A 7,297-nucleotide genomic window follows, 5' to 3' on the forward strand; every position below is an offset into this window, starting at 1 on the left:
ATGCCTCTGATGGTGGCCAGATTCTCCTGAGGGCCTCTCCCTTCAGTCCCTTCACCGAGCAATCATCTTGTCCACTACTGCACAATTTCTTCAGTTATCCTCCGGTTCAAAAATCCACATGTTCCTTCCGAAGAGGGAACCTTTCATTGAACCCAACCGCACAGAGTCAATTACAATCAAACCACATGAATTCACGCGGCGAGCACAAACAAGGTGATTTCTTAGCAGGAGGGGCTCAGGAAACCCTCCAGTGAAGAAGAGGGCTCCAGCTCCCCACCAAGTGTGTGGTCAGTTCATCATCCGAGCTCTCTGAACCACTTGTAGACCTCCAAGCCCCATGTGCTCTTCCCTGTCTCGGAGCCATCCTGCAAGCTACCCCCTGAGCCTAGAATACACCTTCACCACTTCAGGACCCTTCAAATAACACCATGCCCTTCAGGACCCATAAGGTAGGCTCTCCTTTGAAAAGCTTGCTGAGCTCCCTCCCAAAGGTGGCTTAGCTGCCCCTTTCCTATGCTCCCACCACCTCATCTGCTCACCCCACCATGGCATGGACCATGCTGAGTGGCATCTACCTCCCCAACCTGGGCTGTGAGCCCTGGTGGGCAGGGACAATGTCCTATCCCTCCACGTGAACTCAGACAATATTTGGCACATGGTAGGTGCTGAATAAATGCTTTTTGAATAAATGAGCAAGTGAGTAACTGAAAGAATGTATGATTCAATAAGTGAATAAAGAAATGCAACACTCTACTAAGTGGAGGTGTGTGATGGCATGAAGAGGCTGGAAAAACATGCCTCTTAGGAACAGACCCAAGATAGTACCCATCGCACAGCCTTCTCTCCCAAGTCATCCCTTCCCCCTGCACACACTTGTTCTCCCTGAGCTGCCTCACCCATCCCGGAGGCTTCCATTTCCATCTGGGTGTCATTGACTCCCAAAGCAATGGTCCCAAATTCTGTGCCAAACTTAAGACAAGCTTTTCTTGCCTAAGGATTTTCCATTTTAATTTTTGCAGCCACTGCTTCCTCCATGAGAGATCTCCTATATCTCTGGATTTGGAGAGTTTGCATTCTGGAAACAAGCAACTCTTCTCGTACAGGCCCAAACCTCCACCAACAGAAAGGCAGATCCTGCTACATCACATTCTAGAAGGATTTTAGCAGGTTTGCTGAAGCTAAAGGCATCCTCTATTCCCATGTAGATGTGGTATTTCACAGTGACAGAGGACAGAGAAGCAAAATTAAAGTTACTTGCCTTGAAATGTAGTAGAAAATGTAAAAATGCAATGTCTAGATGTGTAGGGCAGGAGTGGGGACTTCTGGCCTCCAGCTCTTGGCTCAGTTTTCTTCGAACCTTTGGCAAACACAACAAATCACGGTTACATTAATGAAGAACGATTCTTATCAGTTGGTAACCACCCAGTCTGGAAGTTATCCAGAGCCCATTGGAAGGCACTTGGGTGGTGATACATTTTACAAGCACGTTCTCATTGTTCTACTTCATTTCAGAATTTATTCTGGCTTCTTACCTTTCAAATCAATCCTCTTTTTCTCCAGAACCTGTGTTAACTTTTAAAGGGAGTCCTTTGCTTTCCACTCTTATTTTATATTGTTGACTGAAGCCATAAAGTCACTAGATATGAGAGCTGGAAAGACCCTGAGAGATTATCTGGTCTACCCCATTCGTTTTATGGGTGAGGAAACTGTCAGAGGTGACTTTAACTTTGAATTTTATGAGGCCTATTTGTGTTGACAATATGATTGATTGTTCTGCTTCTGAGACTGAAGATTTGCAAGGGAAAATGTTAAAAAAAAGTCAGTGCTCTTCCTAATGGGGGGTAGCATGGAGTAACAGCTCTCACTGCTGTAATTTTCCTGTACCACACCCTCTGAGGATATAATACAAGATCTCTCTACCTGGTGTAAGCCAACCACAGTTGGAAGGGTTGTAGGAAGCTGCTACTCTTCTTAAAGAGGAAAATATTGAAAGGTAGGAAGTCACTCTCTGTCCCGAGGGTGATTCAGGTTGACAGAAGGGACTGCAGACCTCTGAAGCAATAAGATGTCCAGTCAGCTGCACCCACTATTCACAAAGGGGGTTTCTCTTAGGGGTTCTGGCTGTTTGGACCTCTTTAAATGAATCTCCTCTGGTACACTATAGCTATTAAATCCCCCTCCCCATTGAGCAGGGAGACCACAGAAGGTTCCCTGGCAGTGAGGCATTACTTGGTTTAGAAGCAGTATACATCATAGGCTGTGGTGTATGACACCGGAGAGCTGAAGCTTGGATTCATTCTGGAAAAGGCACAAAGTTCAGAGGTAGAAAAGCAAAATCAAAATCTCTAAGCAGAGCCAATGAAAAAGATCAGGAATGGAGAACTGGTTTCATGTCAACTCTGGTTGGTAGTACCTGCCTGAAGTACTGTGTTGAGAAGGGCTGTGAGGCTGTGAGATAGTAGAAAGGAGCACTGTTATAGGTTAGTGATGCCTTCATTAGGCCCAGGATGAAGAAGAACAGCAAGCATTCTAGACCTTTTCTTTTTCTTTTTTGATTTAATTTTATATAAGAATTACATATATACAGTTTTAAAAGTCAAATAGTGCTTCCAAGGTTTATAATGTAAAACAGCAGTCCTCTTCCCACAGTCTTGCCAGCAGGCTCCCTCTCCTCATTGAAGAAACTATCTTAACAATAAACTTGGGTTAGAGGGGACTCTGGAAATATTAAAGTATGGAGATTATTATGAGAAAAATTATGAGTGATTTGAGAGTAAAAGCAAGAAGCTATTGGCCCTATTTAGAGTACATAGGAAATAAAATATAAGGCAGTAAGCTCCCTGACATAGGTCTTGGCAATGATTTTTTGAATCTGACACCAAATGCAGAAGAAACAAAAGCAAAAATAAACAAGTGGAGCTATATCGAACTAAAAAGCTTCTGCATAGTAAAGGAAACTAACACAATGAGAAGACAATCTACTGAATGGGAGAAAATATTTGCAAATCATATACCTGATAAGAAGATAATATCCAAAATATATAAAGAACTCATACAACTCAGTAGTAAAAAAAACAATCTGATTGAAAAATAGGTAAAAGATTTAAATAGACATTTTTCCAAAGAAGACATACAGATGGCCAATGGGTACATGAAACAATGCTCAATATCACTAATCAAAGGGAAATGCAAATCAAAACAATGAGATATCACTTCACACCTGTTAGAATAGCTATTATAAAAAATAAGAAATAAGTAGTTGGTGAGGATATGGAGAAAAGAGAACTCTTGTGCATTGTTGGTGGGGATATAAATTGGTGCAGTCACTATAGAAAACAGTATGGAGGTTCCTCAAAAAATTAAAAATAGAACTACCATAAGATCCAGGAACTCCACTTTTGGTTATTTATCCAAAGAAAAGGAAAACCCTAACTTGAGAAGATGTATGTACCCATGTGTTCATTGCAGCATTATTTACAATAGCCAAGATATGGAAACAACTTAAATGTCCATTGATGGATGAAGAGATAAAGAAAATGATATAGATAAATAGATAGATAGATAGAAAAGGAAGTATTATTCAATCATAAAAAATTATAAAGTCTTGCCATTTGGGACAGCATGGATGGACCCCAAAGGTATTATGCTAAGTGAAATAAGTCAGACAGAGAAAAACAAATACCATATGATCTTCTCATATGCGGAATCTAAACAGAAATGAAAACAAAAACAAAAAACCAAGCTCACAGATATGCAGAACAGATTGGAGATTGTCAGAGGTGAGGGGTGAGGGTTAGGAGAAATAGGTAAAGAGGGCCAAAAGGCAACAAAACAAATCAAAACAAACAAAAAATATCCCTCGAGGCTATATTTACATTACATTCATGGAGAACTTATCCACATAGTCACTCAATAAATATTTAAAGAATGAATAAACACGATTTTAAAATTTCAACTTAATATTCTAAGAATAGAAACAAAGAGTTTTATAGAAAAAAAAGAAAAGAAAATATAAACCCACTTTTATCATCCAACCGGGATGACAAAATGGTAGGGTGGGTTGAATGGTAAACAATATTCATCTGCGGTAGCAAAGTCCTAAACTGACCACTTAACCATCGTCAAGAGAATGGGGTGGGGTCAGTACCTCAGGGGTGGTGGGCATGTCAGTGTCCGTTACTGGTAGAGAGGGGATTGGGTGAAGCACCTGGCCACCTAATACCCTAAGATCATAGGATGAAACCAGTAGTCTAAGATGGGGGTTAAAACTCTGATGGATCAGGCAGTAGTTGGGGGCCATCACGTAGGCAGGTCTGGGAATTGTTGATCACTAGGCAAAGGGAAGGCCTCTCTGTCCACTCCTGAGACCAGCCCAGAGGCAAGAATGCTTTAGGAGCAATCTGGATGTCTGTATGGAGGGGTGACTCTCGTCACTCGCAAAGATGTTACAGATCCTCTATCCTGATGTTCTCCTGCCCTTGTGCGTGGGCCACAGGGGAGGCTGTGAATGATGGCACAAAGTACTTTTTCTGTATCTACTCAGATAATCATCTCATTTTTCTCTTGTAGTCCTTAATATAGTGATTTGCATTGTTTAATTTTCCAAATGTTAAACCAACCTTACATTCATGGAATGAAATCCTCTTGGTCATGATGTATTATTTTTTCATATATCAGTGGATGTGATTTGCTAAAATATTGTTACGAATTTTGATATCTATGTTCCTGAGGGATTTGGGATTGTAATTTTCTTTCTTATAATGTCTGTTTGGTTTGGGGATCAGAGTAATGTTAACTTAAAGACTGAGTTGGGAAGTGTTTTCAATTTTCTGGAAGAGTTTATTTAAAATTAGTTTTCTTTCTTAAATATTTGATAGAATTCACTAGTGATGTCATCTGAGCATGAAGTTTTTTTGGTGGGAAGACTTTGAAGTAAAAATTCAGTTTCTTTAATGGATACAGGGCTATATGGGTTATCTATTTCTTCTTGAATAAGCTTTCGTTGTCTGGGTCTTTCAAAGAATTGGTCCATTTCATTTAAGTTGCCAAATTTATGTCTGTAGAGTTGTTCATCATATTCCCTTTTATCCTTTAAATGTCTGTTGAAACTGTGATTACATCACTTCCTTCTCCTAGTGTCTTCTTTTTGTCTTAATCAATATGACTAGAGATTCATCAATTTTATTGACTTTTTAATTTTTTATTTATTTATTTTTTTTGCTGTACACGGGCCTCTCCCTGTTGTGGCCTCTCCCGTTGTGGAGCACAGGCTCCGGACGCGCAGGCTCAGTGGCCATGGCTTATGGGCCCAGCCGCTCCGCGGCATGTGGGCTCCTCCCGGACTGGGGCACGAACCCGTGTCCCCTGCATCGGCAGGTGGACTCTCAACCACTGCGCCACCAGGGAAGCCCCTATTGACTTTTTTAAAAAAACAAGTGTTACATTGGTTTTCTCTTTGAGCTTGAATTGCTCTATTTTTACTACTTTTTTAATGTGGAAACTCAGGTCATTAATTTGATACCTTTCTGACAAATTCTAAGCACTAATTTACTAGCATCTTACAATATTTGATATGTTGCATTTCCATTTTCATTCAGTTCAAAATGCTTCCTGATTTCACTTTTGATGTCTTCTTTGATCCATGGGATATTTAGAAGTATATTAGTTTCTAAATACTTGGAGGTTTTTCAGGTATTTTTTTCTTGTTTTCTAATTTAATTGCATTGTAGTCAGAGAACATATTTTGCATGAGTTGAATTGTTTTCAATTTATTGAGGTTTGTTTTACATCCCAGAATACTGTCTTAGTCAATATTCCTTGAGCACTTGAAAAGAATGTGTATTATGTAGCTGTTGGGTGGAGTGTTCTATAAATATGGTTTACCTTTATGGTTTGGTTTATGGTGTTATTCAAGTCTTCTATGTCCAAACAGATTTTCTACTTGTTCTATTAATTATTAAAAGAGGATGTTGAAGTCTCTGGTTGTAACTGTAAATTTGCCAATTTCTCCTTTCAAGTCCATTAGCTTTTTACTTGATGTATCTTGATCCTCTGTTACTTGGTGCAAAAAACATTGTTATGTCCTTTGATGAAATGACCCTTTTATCATTATTAAATGATAATCTTCTTTATCCCTGCTAAGATTATTTTCAATGACTTCTACTTTGTTTGATATTAGTATAGCCACTCCAGCTTTATTTTGATCAGGGTTACCTTGGTATTCTTTTCCATTCTTTTATTTTTAATCTATTGTGTCTTTATATTTAAAGTGGATTGCTTGTAGGCAGCATATAGTTAGGTGTTGTTTTTTTATCCAATCCGACAATCTCTGCCTTTTAATTTGGTGCTTATACAATTTGTACTTTATGCAATAAGTCATATGCTTCTACCTCACTATTTGATTTCTATTTGTTCCATCTGTTATTTGGGAATTTTTTCCTATTTTATTGACTTCTTTTGGATTAATTGAATATTCTTATGAACCCATTTTCTTCTCCTTTGGGGACATTAGTTATAACTCTTAGTTTTGTATACAGTAGTTGTTTTAACATGTATAGTAAACAGCTCTAATTATCACAATCTACCTTAAAATAGTAATATTCTGGTTACATATATGCACATAAATGTATAGATGTACATAAATGTATATAGATGTACATAAATGTATATAGAAGAGTTTCATTCTGTGTCTACACATCCTAGTATTAACCTAAAACTGAGCTGGTTTTCTGTAGTTCTCTCCTCTATGGAACTCTGCCTCCACAGCTTCTAGCTCCCTCAGACTCCCAGAACTCCAATCTCTGCTCCTCAACTCAGAGAGAACACTGTGTTCCGCTTGGGAATGCCCTACACACTCTGCTCTCCAGAATGTACCTCCAGGCAGAAAGCTACAGTGATGGTAGGACTCACCTCATTGGTTTCTCTTCTCTCTGGGATCACAGGCTTCAGCTTCATATCATCCTATATCTTAAAACAGTTGCTCCACATATTCTGTCCAGTTTTTCTCATTGTTTAAGGCAGGAGGGTAAATCTGGTTCTGAGATATATTTTTAATATTGTTGGATTAATTTAACGAATATGGAGGATTTTTGCACGCATTTTCATGATTGAACATGACTGTATATCCACAGAGGGACATTTCACTTATGAATATAAATACATACATATGTGTATATAAATATATATGTGTCTATGTGTGTGTGTGCGTTTCTTATCCAGTTTTGTATTCAGTTATACTAGCCTTTCGGAAGTTTTTGCTCTTTCTCTATTTTCTTGACTAAAATTAGGGAATGTTTCT

Source organism: Mesoplodon densirostris, chromosome 4, assembly GCF_025265405.1.
Source record: "Mesoplodon densirostris isolate mMesDen1 chromosome 4, mMesDen1 primary haplotype, whole genome shotgun sequence".
Lineage (NCBI taxonomy): Eukaryota > Metazoa > Chordata > Mammalia > Artiodactyla > Ziphiidae > Mesoplodon > Mesoplodon densirostris.